Here is a 16,743-nt window from a genome sequence, read left to right on the forward strand (position 1 = left end):
TATTGAACGGCCTGAAAATCGTTTGTTTCAAAATCCCGCGCTTTCGTCCCGTAACGCGCATATGACAGAATCCCGCCATGACCTCACAGCTTTGTGTGGACGTCAAAACACTGCGGAGGCAGGTTGCGGCGTTGTTTCGAACGCGCCGCGGCTCCATTGCTGTCTGAAGGTGCTAGGCCTACCATTGCGGCAGTACCTCGAGGACCGCTTTTAATGAATGTCCTCATGGTGACTTTACTGCCATTCTGGGTTACAACATCGCTTCATTTCCCGTGTGTGGAACTTCATTTTTGCCGGCAGTGCCTTTCTGGGCAGCGGTTATGCCTGTATCTCTGGCTATACGTGCACCCGTTTGTGAATGCGCCACCGCCCGCTCGCCGCTCGCGGTACCGCGCGCGTGAAGCGCTGTCACGAGTTTTTGACGAGCGGTGTCTCGTCACTTCTTTGGCTATCACGGGATGATGCCACGCTGATATCTATTTGCTGAGTGCCGCTCCGCGCGCTGTTCCGTCGGCGCGATAATTGAGATCCAATTGAAGTATGTTCTTCGCGTCGCAGGCCGCTCATATTTCAGCCAGGGTATTCTGTTGAGCGAAGGAAGTGAACTGTGCAATAATATTAACGCCGAAAATTTGTGTCAGTACTCCTTTAAGCGTACACCTTAAAGGAGTACTGCCCAGAGGGAAAAAGGCAATGAAAAGGATGCGCTTAGAAGCATAGGTGAATGACATACCTCCCAGTACAGAGCTTACAGCAACTCGGGTGCTGTTTGTGATTTGAGAAATTCGCTCATTGTAAGTTATGTCAAAATATAAGTGAATAAGCCATGTTTGTTAAGTTGTCACGTCGTCAGCGAGCGCGGATATTCGCACGTAGACCTACAACGAAACGGCGTCCAATTTGATGCGTATTGTGCAAAGCGTAGCCCGAAGGTGTGTACAGCTGATCCTTAGAAATAAAAAGTTCTTTAATTAGAAAAAAAGCAAACACTCGAATAAGGAATACGTTTTTCCAGCGATGTTCAATCACGCGAACGTGTACCTGTGTGAAAGCACTGTTAAGGTCTGAAAGCACTTTAAACCGCATATTGTCAAGGGTTCTCGTAGAAAAAATCAGGACATGGAAATTCATTGTGAAAGCATAATCGGCATATCAAGGTTAATGTGTCGTTTCAGACTTGTAGGATAATTAATCACCATGGAAGGAATTACGAAATGCGCGTTACTGTCTTCAGCTGGGGAACTAAAGAAGTCACAAATAGAAAAAATGCAAGTCTGGTTCACTCGAAAAACTCCTGTGCCCCGATAATTATGATACCAATTGCATAGCAAAACATCCAACAATTTATGGAGATATGTTTACGGAGAAGCAGTGGCGATCCCTGAGCCACTTCAGTGGTTTCTCTATGACGTCACAAATTCTTGCTTGTACGATTGGCATTGATTGATTGATTGAGTTGTTGATTGATTGATTGATTGAATTACTGAATGGTTGATTGATTGATTGAATAATATATTGATTGATTGATTGATTGATTGATTGATTGATTGATCGATTGATTGATTGATTGATTGATTGATTGATTGATTGATTGATTGATTGATTGATTGCAAAGTTTAACGCACCGACGCAACGAGACGATGAGGGGCGCCGTAGTGGAGGGCTCTGCATTAAATTTGACCACCTGGGTATCTTTAACGTGCGCCGAAATCTCGTAAACACGGGCGTTCTTGCTTTCCGCCTCCATCAGAAAAGCGGCCGCACCGGCCGCGAATCGAACCCACATCCTCGTGGTCGGTGTGGGACGCGGGTCACCGCGTACTCGGTGACCCGCGTCCTCGTGCATGTGCACGTGTTGGTGGAACTCCAACATTTATACGCACCCAGTTCACGATTAGGAGGCTCACTGAGAAAACTATACTCGGTTGGAACTCAAGAATGGCACCACCTCATGTAGAGTATCACTCCGCCAAAGCGCCGGACCCGTGACGTCGGTGCGCGCGCGTTTTGAAAGGGGTTTGCTATGAATGCTCGATATCGTCTGCCTTGTCTCACGCAGTTTGTTTGTCGTCACTAGAGTCGTTTATAAGCATATTAAGTCCAAAAAATCACGGGCACGGCTCACGCCATGTTCAAAATATTCCCAGTAACGCCCTACTTGCGCCGCGTGGAGAAACACCCGGCTACGGTGATAAGGCACAGCCGCAACTTCCGGTGTCGTTCTTAAGTTGTCACCGAGTTTAGTACTCCGCAACGAGCATGTGGTTGTGTTGATGACGGTTGGATGTTAATGGCGCGGTGCCAAATGGGGCAAAGAGCGCCAAAACAGTGGTTGTATACAGGAGATCAAGACGTAAATACTGAAACCGTTCAGCAAGAACAAAGGTAACACGAATCAAAGAAAATGAAGATGGCTGCTGTAGAAGGCCAGGTTGTGATTAGGCGTGGTATAAAATTAGGTCTGAAGATTTCACTTCTGTTAAATAGTTAAAAATGCATTTGACAGAAAATATGACATCGTCAGGCAGGAAAAACGCTGGGTGTGGTGCAATGTCTTGTCTGTAGAGTTGGGTGCAGTAATTATGTCGTGTGTGACGAGTGGTTTCAATTAAAGCAATACGTGGATTACGTATAGGCCGTCTCCACACCTGCAACGCAGCGGTCTTGAAGTTCCTGTGAGCAGGTGGGAGGGTTCTGCATGCGTGTGGCCTATCCATAACCTAGCCAAGGTAACTTCCGTGTGTCTGTTGCGCGTGTCGGTGGTGCATGGTCCCAGGAGGGGCTTTATTACGTGTACCATGCTGTCTTTTTGTTCATTCGAGTGTTATTGTTATGTTTTGGGAAGGTGTTTTCGGGTGTGCGAATTGAGGTCGGTGTAGGGTACTGTTGTTATGCCAACTGCAGTGTATTTTTAAGTGCAGCGGCAGCGGTAATTTTATCTGCCGTCTCATTACCGTCGATTTCGCAGTAACCTGGCAGCTGCCACACAGCTACTTCGAGGTTGAACGCATATAAAGACATTGTGTTATAATTAAAAGATTTACTAAATGGTTATGAGAAGATTTTTGAGATCACAATGCCCGCACAACACTTAAGAAATCACTATAGATTGTAGATTGGTGAATTCGAGTTATAAGAATGTGATTTGCAACAAAGAGTATTGCGTAAGCCTCTGCAGTGAAGATACTAGTATTTTCATTCACACTTTTACAGACTATAATGTCTGTTAAAATTAGTGTCAAACTCTACAGACTTGTATTGGTACTGCCGAGACCAGAAATATTGCAGGATCGCGCTTTGGAATCTCCATTTTTCAAACACTGGAGAAAAATACATGCATGATATCGAGCGAAGCTGCCAATGTACTATGAAATCCGCGACGGATGTTGTGATTGCGTCTAAAAACGAGAGAGCGAGTTCTCACAAGAGAACCATGGAGGAAAAGAAACTGTTTACCGTTAAGTGGACGACAAAGAGCGAGCCGGGAACAGTGGTTCTATAAATGTTGCTTGTATCCATGCGCGTCTGCGCCGTACAGGTTGGAGACACGTATACGTTGGCACCGCCATTTTGGGTCACTCGTTCGCCTCCGAAGCAATACCAGGCGTAATAATTTCGCTGTTATCGCTTCCTGGTCTTCGTCGTTTACCGCCACGGCAGATATCGGGTGCAAACTGCGTCGCCCAAGCTAGATAATAAGTGATGTTCGCAAGAGCAGGTTATCGGCCAGCTCAATAAAGGAGCATTAGTTCGCCCTCTACAGCTGGTCTTGACTGGTTTTTTCGTCACGCACATGCTTCGCGCTCGCATGCCTTGTCCCGGCAGTTTCCGTCTTCACTTTCTTTAACGTTGCTGGGTCTTGTGCGAAAAGAAGGAAACTCAGCTGTTTTGTTGTCGGGCCACTGCGCGGCGGAATGCAACGGCCAGTGTCCTGGCTACCAAGTCGTCAGCTGGCTCATGAAAACCTGCTCACTGGCAATGTACACCTTGAAAGTACAGTAAGACCCGAGACCGTTCTGGTTGAGCGTAGAATTACCTCTATGTGTTGAGAACGTTGACCCAAGATAGAACCATTGGCGGTACGGAACTGTTCAAAGGGTGCGTCCACCGTGTACAGGGGCACTGGCATCGACAAACGCGCGGCTAACTGAAATAAACCAATGGAGATGTTTAGCTGACCGTTTTTGACGGTCTGCTCCGCTCCAACGGCAAAAGGGGAGCGCAATTTCGCATGCATGGCGCACTCCCGCATAAGCGGCGTTATCGGAGCAGGGCCCCGCTCCGCCCTCCGGGCTCACTGAGCAGACCATGACGGCAGCCTATGACTCCGCGTGGAATTTCAAGAAGCAACAACGAGCGAGGCGAGCACGCTATTGCGGACTCCGTTTCTTCACTTGAAACATGAGTGACTAAACTGCGAAACCGCTTCCGAGTAGTCAAAGATGTCACACATCCCAAAGGAGGTTTAGAAGGGAAGCGAAAAACGTCCACTGAAGCGTGAGCCTACTTGTATGCAGCTCCCAGACAGAAAGCACTGTGTATGCTATTTCGAAGTTTACCGGTTTCATTTAAACTATTTACAACAGTAATATTGTGTCAGCACCAAACCTTCGTCAAAAAGGCTTAATAACGCAATAAACACGGTTTTTCGATTTATTTGAGTGCCCGAAATGTCAATTCTTATATTTTCTTTTGAATGGAGTTTTGGTTCGCAAGCGCACAGGGCAGCTCCAGTGAAACAAATGATTCCCCGCGAGAGAGATACGGTAATTGGTTAGTTTAAGCCCTTCTGCTGCTCACATAACGGTTGTTATGAGAGGATTGTTGGGAACGAAGTGGACCATCAAAAGCTATAGTAATCGCTTTAATTGTAAGCCCGCGAAAAGAACAAATGAAATTATTTGTTATATGCTTCAGCGTAATGTCTGAAAATAAACATTTCCCCTGAAACTTTTTGTTTCCCCCTTTTTATCACCTCTTCTTGCAGCAGCACGTGCCGGAGAATAGGGTTATGTTTCTTCAGAAAGCACAAAACATCTGGCATATAATATTATTTTTTTATTATTGCGGAAGTTTGCTATTCAGCATAAGGGTAAGTTAAATGTATAGATACACCCCGGATTCCCGAAGGAATCGGAGTAGGGGGCCATGATGTGGTCCTTGTATCCACGCCATGAAGGCTGGCGTACGTCCGGGGCGCGGGCCGCAGGTGGCGATGTGCGCATCCCGTAGGCTTCGCAGAGCAGGGCAACTCCACACCAGGTGCTCTGCTGTAGCCTGGTCAACTGGAGCGGGGCAAAAGGGGCAGGTGGAGTTGAACGGGGCATGGTATTAAGGAGGCCAGGACCTCGCCACAGCTGGCGTGAGGGCGACTCCCAGGCGAAGACGTCTAAGCAGGACCTCATCTTGGCGAGACAACCCGCCAGGGAGATCTGTACCGCGCTGGGGTATGAGAGCGCGCGCGGTGCGCCGTAGACGTTCTTTTGCACTGGCAAGGCGAACACCGTTTGACGAAGGTGCAAGAGGAGCTGTATAGTGCACACGCACGGGGTGTGTTCCGGCATCTGCAGCCTGCATTGCGGGGTGGCTATTCCGTTGGCGCCATGAAACGCGCACACGACATGGACAAGTGTCCATTATGTCCTGGATTTCTAGCAGACGTTCGTTGGACGTGAGAGTTTTACGAAGCTCTCGAACAGATGCCGACGAATCAGTGTAAATTGTACACTGTGGTGAAGCGCCGTTGATTAGCAACGATGTGTGTAGCAGAGCATCCCGCACTGCAAGGAGTTCTGCCTGCGTTGATGGCCACTTCTCCGTTGTTATGCAAGTGCAGGTCACTGGATCGGGAGCCACAGTCGGGCAGAGTAGAGCCGTATGAAGTAAGGTATCGGAAGCACTGGCGTCGACAAACATCAGCGTAGACGAAGGGCTACCAATCTCCATAGAAGGCGGAATCGGAGCACCAACTGTCCGGGGATGAATACGGGCAACAGGTCGTGTATCCGTTAATTGGTGGAACTTCCATGGGGGCCGTATATTGGTGTTTGATAGTGGTGGGGCTGGTGAACCGGTCATGTACGCTGCAAGAGCGGCGGATGCAGGGTCAAGGGCTTGTTTTTGGAGTCGGGCTTGTCGACGCTGATGCACTAGCTCATCAAACGTGTTGAGCTGCGCTTCCTGTTGCAGGATAAGGAAGGGGGTGAGGGCTGGAAGACCAGTTATAGCTCGCATAGCCGAATTGTTTATTGATTCGAGTAGTGCCCAGTCTGACTTTGTAAGAAAGTGGAATTGCGCTTGGTCCAGAAGCAGCTTTGAAACCTGGCAAAATATAAAAATAGTACTGTGCACTTCATTGTCTGTGTAAACATAACATATTTACGCGCAATGTAAATCGCAGAGTTTATTATCAATGTTCGCAAGACTTTTTTTTAATAGTTGTGCTAACTATGCGGAATTTAGAGTTTGAGAAGCACAGATTCATCTTTCCGGAAATGTTGTGTATGCACTTCGGTACACCAGAACCATCTTTTCACCATCGGCGTTTTTTTTACGGAAAAGAAAAACGTGGCTTTCCTGCATTTTTATGCAGAAAATGAACTTTCAAGTAGTAGAGGTCATTTATTGGAGGGTTGGTTCGTTTTGCGCACCGTACGTTTTGTGGTGACTTCCAATCTAACAGATTTCTTTTACCACTTAGTCAAGAAGTTTCACCCGACAATTAGAAGGACCGTGCCGTTCGTCACTGAAGAGTACAGGCGGCCGCGTCTTGAAAACAAGTGAAAAAGCCATGTGATGCTGCACAGTCTGCCATTTATTGGGAGGGACTATCAGAATTAAACTGGCACCACCGCTCCAACCTCTAACATTCCTCACAGGCGATATTCCCACACCATTAAATAGAGTGCAGGGTAGGTTGCAGAATGAAAGTGGTGGTTTAAATGCCAAGTTCCAGACGTCGTTAAAGCGATGAATAAATAAAAAAGAAGTTTTTATGGAGCTATTCACATTACATTATCGACTATATTGTCGCGAACCACGGATTCGCATTGTTTATTTGTCTTTTGCGTTTACGTCCCGGCTGCGCCCGGCTGTGTTATCTGTGTCAACGAATGAAGCGCACGTTGCATTATTTCTATCTTATTCCGCATGGATTATCTCATTTGATAGGGAGAATGTTTCGCCCTAACGCCACTGGCCTAGAAAAATCTTCTTTTATCTACAGTGTTGTCGATATAATTCGACGGTTTGAGAAACACCCGCGCCGAAAGATAAATTCCTGCAGAGCAGAAGCCGCGGCATTCTTTTCGCCGACACTCGCCTGCGAACGTCACTTTGTTCACTAATGCTTCGCCGTCATGTATTTTTTTAGTTGTTAGGGGAGCAGAAATTCACACCAATAAACTTCTTTCAACGCGTTAACGTTATTAGGCTCATTTTTCGCTTTCCCCGTGGTTCCTAGCCTTCCGCTATCAGCCGTGCTCATCAGGCCTCCAAGGAAATCCCGCGCCTGCGCAGTGATGTTCATTCTACGCCCACTCGGTGGTGGCATGCCCGGCAGACACGGTCGCCATCCGTGTCCACAACTTACGCCATCACACCAAAGCGTGGTTAACGAGAAGATAAAAATACATATTTTCCCTAATTCATGCCCGAAGCTACTCGTAGACTAACACGCGAGCCGTAGCAGAAGTCTCTGGAAGAATATAAACCGCTTTAGGATCTTTAACGTGCGCCGAAATCTCGACACACTGGCGTTTTTGTTTTCTGATTACATCAGGGAAACGGCGCCGCGGCGGGGGATTGACCCCGCGTACTTGGAATCAGTAGCTCGACTTACCCAGTGAGCCAATTCGGCGTGTTTTCTAGCGGGTCTTACTCCGGCCCCATCATTGTGTGGCCTAACTAAAGGAGGAGGCGAAGGATTAACGCCGGTCTCTCAGAAATCAAGGAAGGCATACATTATAATCATTTACAACTGAAATAAAGCCCAATGTACAGCGTCTAATCACAGAGGTTTCCAAAATACTTTTCAATGTTTCCATGGCTCCGTCTCCGCTTCAAGGTCTGTTTGGCGAACGACAGATGGCGCACGCGGCCAAACTAAAAATCACCCTAAAAATACGTACGGACCTCCTCCCAGGGAATACTCGTGTACGAAGGCTCGGCGTTGCTCTAGACACAAGCGGTAGTGCCAAATTCACAGTCGCCCAAACAAAACTTTAATCAATTCCCCATAAACAAAACGCCCAACTGAGAGAAAAACAAATTATAAGACTCATGCAAATACTGATAACGACCTAAGTGTTGCAGCGCCCACAAGGCCACAAATTTACCCGCACAGAAGAAAGTGCCAGGAACACCATCATCAGCACAGCATGTGAGGCTGTTCTCAACCTCGCAATTTTTACCGTGAGGCGAACTAACAAAGGGGGCACCACTACGGTAACAGAATTGACATGCATAGATGGGTCAGAAAGAAGGTGAAGGTCATTATCTCAATGCAGGGATGAAATAAGAATCCTTGGAACAAAAAATACACTCGGCATGCGCAGGACAAGAGCGGGTGAAGGTCACAAGAGAGCCCTTCAGACTGCAGTCGTACAAATAGGATGTTGGTAAAAGTGACAATGGATAGGTCCTTAACTTGTGTATCTCCAACGCATTTCAAGAAACCTAATAAAAAAACAAAATTAGACGGGGCCGTCGTACCCCCCTCCCTCCAACCCGTACCCCCACCCCCTTTGAAGAGAATCTACTGCACACCATGATACACATGGCACCAATAAACCGACCTGGCATAAAAACTCCCCTCTACCAATAACATATGTACCCAATCCTACTCAAGAAGAGGCGATATGGCAGGACAAAGTCCATTCGGGGAAAGTGTCAATTAAATGAAACTACAGTATACATCAACTACAGGGTATACAAAAGAACGAGGCCCCAATTGGGATTGTTGAGTGATTGATTGTAGCGTTTAACGCGCCGACTCAACGCAGGCGATGAGGCGCGCCGTATTGGAGGGCTGTGGATTACTTTGGACAACCTGGGGATCTTTAACGTGCGCCGAGATCTCGTACACACCGGCGTTTTTGCTTTTAGCCTCCACCGGAGAAGCGGCAACCGTGGCCGGGAATCGATCTCACGTCCATGTGCTCAGCAGAAAAAGCCATAGCCACTGAGCCACCGCGGCGGGTTCCCGCAAGCAGACGCCGCGGCATTCTTTTCGCCGACACTCGCCTGCGAAAGTAACTTTATTCACTGCCGCTTCGCCGCCTGCGTATTTTTAGAGTTGTTAGGGGAGCAGAAGTTCGCTCCAATAAACTTGTTTTTCTTTCCAGCCAGCTGCGACATCTTTGGCTTCGTGGCAATATGTCTACTAAAAAAAAAGCTCCGAACTACCTATTCGCTCAACGTGCGCTAAAATCAATTAAGCGCTTTCAACCCCCAAGTCGGACTCTTCTGTTTTAAGGTTCTCTTAGATCCCCCTAGAAATATCTGCTGGACTGTCTTCCCCCCGAAGAAACCGTATATGTGCCCTGTGTCCAAAGCGCCGGTAACTAGGCATGCTAACCCTCAAAATACACTAGCTACCAGTGCACTTGCGGCACTGGTAGCTGAGAAATACTTTCTCATGTAATTTTTCGTCCGCTGAAAAATACGTTTCTGCTCAGAGCCGTCAGGCGCCAAAGGTACGATGTACCCTTAGCCAGGGGTGTGAACGCTTCTCCTGGCAGAAGTTAGGCGTTACAAAGCCTCCGATATCTGTCTCTACGGGATAAGCCCCACCACCTTCCTTCCCTACACCTGGCTGGGGCAGCAGTCAGTTGGTAACGTATCCATCAATTAGACTCCCTGGCGGGCAAGAAAAATGTTTGAATGCCTCGCCCAGCAGCGAAAACGCTCGCCGACTCGGCGGTGGGCTGCTTGTGGACCGGAGAAGGGTGACGCCCTTCTCACCATGGGTGCGATATCTACGAAAATGACCGACAGACACTACCAGCCAGGCTAGCTCGGGGTAGACGATTCCGTAGTTTCCCTCGATCGCTTCTCGTTCTTTCCCGAACCCTGAGCATCGTTCCTCTTCTTTCTCGCCTCCCTTGTCTCGAGACCCCTTCGGATCTTCGCTTCTTCTTCCTCTTCACTCAGCAACTCGCGCGCTTGCTTCATCTTTTGCCCGCGATTTCTTCTTGTTTTTCCCGTGCTCGGGCACTTCATGACACCTTCCCAGATGTAGAGCAAGGTGACCACTTGGAACACCGACGTGAGCCAATATGTTTTGTTCAGCTTTTAAGGCTTTCCTAGAGACGTTTTTACTTTTAAACGCGCGCACATGAACAGTTGCCGGTTTGGAGTAGAGGGAGGGATGGTATGAACGTGCAGCGATATGTTTCATTTTCTTACTGATGACATGTCCGTGGTGGTGAAGGGAGGTTTAAGCGTGGACACCACGCAGCGTAGCGAGACCTGCCCGGTGTTCTCTGTGGCCCACCAGATTAGGTTAGTGTCTCATACAAAAACCGAGATGCGTACGACGTGGGAGAGAAACAGGTAGCTCCATGTTTATTATTTAAAAACTCTCGAGTAGTGCCAAGTTTTCTTCAACCTATTCCAAACAAACGTGGTTTGTTTCATACACTCCGTAAACTGCGCCCTCCTGCGCAGGTCATACTTCACAGGGAGGAGGGGAACTAAATTTTTTTGTGCTGTGTTCATCTCTCGTCACAGGCTAAATCCTCGCATAGGGTTTCCAGATAGTGAAATGCTGCAGTGCATTAAGCCCAGAAAAGAAAATTAGTTCATCAGAAATACGACAAACATTAATTTAAAGTGTTGCATTCCACAGTGTTGTTAATCGTAGCTTTGTTATAAGGAAACATTTTCCTGGCGGTTTCTTAGACTTGCGCTTGTGTGGCCAACCAGATACATATGACATCTGCCGCGATACTGGCCAGAGTTAGAGAATGCTGGTACTGAATTAGCTCTTTTCTTTTCTGCTTATTCAGTAATTGATAGGCTGAAAGTACGTTCTGATTAACCGGGGCCCGAACGCAGCTGAATATGGATGAGAGCCCCTTTCAGCCGTTCACTGCACTGGCGCTGCTTCTTTAGGTAATGCTTGAGGGATGACATTTCGTTTAGAAAACGACTTCGGATGGCACTATATGCCCAGTTCATACGACAGGGAATCGGAGCTACGGTAATACGATGCGAAAGTTTGTCGTTTACAGTCGTCGTTGGTGTTCGGATGATGCATTCAGGGAATCTCGGTTTCAACTTAAGCAAGCAGTTACGCTCGTTGCCTAGGTCTAGTGGCGATCTGGTTTCAGATGATTTTGTAGGCAGCTGAGCAGGGAAATAATGAAGTTCTTGGAGGTGGTGGTCAAATGACGATCTCCAGCCATTGTTGACGTCAGTTAAACAATATTAGTGTTTATGCAATTATTTATGCAACATAATTTATTTATGACTAGTAAACGAAAATTTCAAAGCTACCAACTAGCCGCAAGTTGGCACGGATCATTCTAGGTCCATGAACTCAAGTTGTACTTTTCGGCGACGGGCTACTTCATCATACATATATCGGCCTGGACTGCATTCTCGCCCTTCAGTCCGTATGCATTCCCGGAGCGCAACGGGCGCCGTCAGCTTCGGATGAAAACCATAATAATCCCGCGGCTACAAGTGCACCATAGTCTGTTGGACCTCATTAACTGGGAACCCATTTCCCGATCGGAGCGGTCCGGCCCTGGGCTATGTACCCGCACACACAGTAAGAAAAGAATAGAATGCATACACACTCATTTTAGAGAGTCGTTCACATGCTAAAGAATTGAACCCCTTTGGACACTTCCGTAGTGGGATCACCCGACTCTTTCAAAGAGAGTACCGGAACTGTTAGGCCAAGAGTCATGATCAAGAATCGAAAGAGAGTATGCAGGACTCTATGAGATGTAATAACCATGACTGCAGATAGGTGATCAAAGAGAGCCCAGTTGACTACTTTGTAACCCCATTATAAGAGTATGTGTTAATTAAAGAGAGTACCTAGACTCCTTCAGACCAACAGTCCACAGGTAGTATGCATGATTCTGTCGGACGTAGTCATTGCGACTCCAAATCAACGAACAAACAGGGTCTTGTTGAACATTTTGTGACCCCTGTAATCGGGTCGCCCGACTACCTTTGAAAGAGAGTTCTATTACGTGGAGAGTTTTATTAGACCAAGATAGTCAAAAAGGCGTATGGGTGACTGCATTATACATAGTACCTGCACTCTTTTTGGGTAAGACGCCCATACATACACGAAACCTCAATGTCAGGAAATAAATCTTTTAATAATTCACGCGATCCTGGACACATACCCTTGCCCTTTGCGTGTTTTGTGGGTTCGTCGGTACATGCTTCCTGCCCACATAGCGGCAGATCGCGCCTGTCGCCGTATAGACCTTCCATGGCTGCTACCACTTCTTCCAGTGTCCACCATAGAAGAACTGCTGGTGGAAAAGGAGAGCCTCCGCCGCGCCACGCGTGCTTTACTTCCACCACGTGGAACTGACCCTGTGGGCTCGCTCGCTGGGAGGAGGTGCTGCTGCGGAGGCTTCGAGTTGGGGTGGCCTTATCCCCAGCAGTGACCCACGCTTGGCCTGCCCGCTATCATTCACGGTTTCCGGACACCTGTCCCTTTTGTACGGTCCCTGCGTCAGAAGCCAACACGAGCCACCTTCTATGGACCTGCCCTGCCCTGCAAACCTCTCGCCTGCAACACCTCCGAGGGACACAGCTCCATCCTGGGAGACCCCCTGATCTACAGCGGTGGATTTGGGGCCCTCAGTACCGGTCTATGCTTACGTTTCTGCATGACACAAATGTGATGTTGTATATATAACTGTTATGCCGTAAGCCAAACTCTCGCAAAAAATTATCAATCTGAACCAATACAAATTTAAATATCATCCGCAATGAACGGTGACTCCATGCTTAGGAAAAATTTCAAGTTAAGTATAAAATCAGGAGAGGTAATCTTAAAAGATATTTATAATAATATATGAAACAAATTTTTAACACCACTTGTAACGAATTTATACGATCACAACTCTTATGAATAAAAATTGTCCACCATTGGCCTTTCTCAAAGACCACATGTCAACATTTCATACTTTTGAAATACTATTGAAGTGAAATTCAAACGTGCAGTACAATATTAGCTCAGTGAGCGGCCTCCAGTTCAGGTAACATGTGGATGGGAATACGTCGTTCTTGGAACCTGCAAGAACGTGGCACATAAGCGGAAAATTTCACTCCAAAACTTGGTGCAAGAACACACCTTATCAGCGTGCGCAGTAAATGTCAAATACAATGTTTATATATGCGGTATGTGTTTGTACACTAAAAGTATGTATGATAATAGAATAAACAAATACAAATTATAGGATGTAGCACGCCGAAGTGTGCCACAGAGGAGCGCTCCGAATCAATTTCGACCTCCTGAGGTACAAATTCAGACGGCAGCCGTGCTCCGCATGCGCGAGGAGCATTGGATTGGATTGGATTTAATTGTATTTTGATTTTGATTTGGATTGGATTGGATTGAAATACATTGGATTGGATTGCAGTGGATTGGATTGGAAATCGTTTTAGCAGCATTAAGCACTCTCACTGGTGATTTACGGTAAGAACGATCCCCAGTGCTCCGCTGACTCGTCATGATTCATTTCGTGGAGGTGCGTGAATTTTTTTTTCTTTTTTAATAGGGGTCGCTTAAAATCGGTCACGCACAAAAGAGTTCAGCGAAACGAAAGAAAAATATCGGCAGTCGTTTTGAGGTTTAGGGTGTTACAGTAGTTTTCAAGAATACTGTGGAAATGTAAAATGCGAGAGTTTTGATAGACGTAGTATGTGGATAAAACCAATGCGTAAAAAGCTGAAAAATAGAAACCACATTTCATTATGCCTCGTGGTACCGTTTAACTACATAACAGAACTAAACCACCTGCCTCAAGGTACCAGGAGTTCTCATAGGTGCATGGCCACTGCGATGAAAGAGTTAATACATTTCCAACCGTTATGAAAGGGACCGTATGCCCTACTCATTTACTTTTCAATACACAATAGTCAGAGTGAGGGCTGCCGGGTCGGTAACACATCTTGATCATGAAGAATCAACGGTAATTTGTAACACTGCCGGCTTCATAGTAGCTGTGGTGAGGCTGTCGTGTCTGTCGATTGCTATGAAGACCCGCTGGATATCACCCATTTTCGAGCCTGCATGGTGACAAAATTACTGCACTTGCGTACCAGTTGAAGGAGCGATGCAACAATTTCAAGTTTCGACTTACGCACTTTGCACAACCACGGTGACACGCAAGAGAAAAGTCTCGATAAGTATACGTGCATGTAACAGCCGTTGTCCGTCAGCTTGCATAGGTCGGCAAAATAGAAAAAACTCACTCAAAATCAATCACAATTTTTTTCATTAACGCTGTACTCAATCAAACTGAGACTCAAAAAGGTCGTCTGTTCTCAAAATCGCTCATATTCACTAATCACATACTCATTTGATATCGTACTCAGTTGTACTCAAACTCATTTGTCCTCACGAGTATTTGTACTCAATCTGTACTCATGAGTATTCAATCTGAACTCATGAGTACTCAATCTGTACTCATGAGTACTCAATTTGTTCTACTCACAAATACTCAACTCAATACTCAATACCCCCCGGCACAATTAGGTGTCCGCGTAGATTGACGTCTGTTTGTATCCAGATCACAATATCCTTATTCGCAGTTGCTCGATGCTGGCGCTTGTTTTTTGTTGTTCCTGATACCAGAAACTTTGCTACATGGCGTTTGTCTCTATTAGGTTCGGTGAATATCAAATCGGCTTGTTTATCAATGTGTGTGCCGTGGTATTTCTTTCGTCGGACGTGAACGTGACAGCATTTACGGCGTTGCGTTAGTTGCGGTGCTTCCGTCGACGATCGTGTCCCTGTGGCTCGTTGCGTGCTTGATGAATGTGGGAGCGCAGATGGCCGTTGTGTCCGCTGGCGAGCTGCGGTGTGCAAGGATGGCATAGTTCGGCGCGTTGAGGACGTTGCTTCGATTGAGGTGTCCGTTGCGTATGGTGCGGGAGCCGGTTCGCTTTTTGTTTAGCGTGCGGTGGCATGGTGTCGTAAGATGTCATGGCGGATCGGTCAAAATAGCTGCGGCTCCGTACTCGCATTCGCCGTGGTTTCTTCGAAAGTGAAACCTTTGTGGCGGGGAAGCGGCCGCAGTTCGTCTCGTCCGTTCGGCCCACATTCCTTGGCGTCGTAAGCATCACTTCATCGGTAGGGCGTTCGATGCCTTCGTCTGGATCGGGCGCATTCTTTGGCCATCTTGTCATGTCCATGTCGTCGCTCAAGATCTCCTTGTTTGCCCATTGTTTCGAGAATGCTAATTAAGATCGCTCTCCCTCCCGTACAAGCAGGTTCGAAAGCGTTCCGTTCGTCCCGAGTCCGCTTGCTCGCGGTTTGTCGGGTTTGTCGTGTGAGACTCGATCGGAGCAGCGGGTGCCGGTGACTGTACGTTCCGGCTGGGACGTGCCTCAAGCGCTGGCCGTATCCTTGTTAGTTGATGGACCTACCTGCAAGAGTGTAATTTCGTTCGCTCGCTGGACTCGGGTTGGAGCAGTGGATGCCATAGGGTTCGTACGTTCGGTTGAATCGCGTGCGCTGGGTTATTTGTTGCTTGTGGCAAGGTTGATTTCTGTGGTTGTGACATTCGCTGGCCAAGTCCGGAAAGCAGCACCGGGAGCGGGGGATGTCGCAAATAGCGGTTTCCGGCGTGTGTGCTGGCTTGGTCATGTTCCGTGCCCTCTGCATTTCGTTCGCCGTTGTAAGCTCCACCTGTCCAAGTTGGATGTCTTTTGTCCCCTCTGGTGCGTTTCGTGCGCTGTGCGTATCGTGTTTCCTGGGAAACTCCCCTAACATTGGTGGGCGGTCATTCGCCACGTATTGTGCGTTCCGTGCGCCGTGCGTCTCGCTCGTCGTGGCCTATCCACCAATCCGTATGCGATGTCGTTTGTTGCGAAACCGGGGCCAGGACAGGACGTGCGGAAAATGTACGTACTGGCCCCGTTGCGTTCCGCGCTTTCATCGTTTCGTTCATGTACGTCTGGACAGGAAGAGCAGGTGCCAGGCGCGTTGTGCTTTCTGGCTCGTGCGAGCTGCGTACGTTGCGCGCCTTGTTGCTCGTTGCTGGAAAGACCTGCGCGCGGGCGATGTAGCTCGTCATTTGGCCCGGTGTCTGAGCGGCGTGTGTTCGTGATCTCGCCATTACGTGGGAGATGTCCGGTGAGCAGGCAGTCACAGTTTTGCATACGTCGTCTCATTCGTTTGCGTGCCTCCGTGCATGCTGCCTGTGTCCGGAGATCGTGCAGTTAAGGTACTGTGGCAAAAGTGTGGCTAACTCGCGCCAGTTGTCTCAGAAAACTTTCTCGTTCTTCACGCAGCATCCTCCTCACAAACAGCGCCGCTTGCAAGTTCCCCTGCCGTTTGTCGTCGTGAGCAGCCTGAAGTATCGTTGGAACATTCGTTCGTTTGGAGAGCTGGCGACGTTTCTCGTTGTCCACTAGAAAACGCGAGACCAAGTCGTCCATGCGGCCAGAGCACGGCAGCCCTCGTAATCGTCGTGTGCTCACAAACTCCTGTTTCTTCGTTCAACATAGGACCTAGCGTTCTGTTGAAGTGAGCAGTGG

The 16,743-nt window shown here is 47.8% G+C and overlaps 1 protein-coding gene across 1 annotated transcript in view; it reads right to left on the reverse strand.

The window, feature by feature from the left end:
- Window positions 1–16,743, reverse strand: part of LOC144158819 (TNF receptor-associated factor 3-like) — a 323,737-nt gene that overhangs the window by 123,842 nt on the left and 183,152 nt on the right. The gene's annotated exons all lie outside the window — the stretch shown is intronic.

This window comes from Haemaphysalis longicornis, unplaced genomic scaffold, assembly GCF_048455015.1.
Source record: "Haemaphysalis longicornis isolate Haplotype H1 unplaced genomic scaffold, Haemaphysalis longicornis Haplotype H1 scaffold_10, whole genome shotgun sequence".
In the NCBI taxonomy this organism is placed as follows: domain Eukaryota; kingdom Metazoa; phylum Arthropoda; class Arachnida; order Ixodida; family Ixodidae; genus Haemaphysalis; species Haemaphysalis longicornis.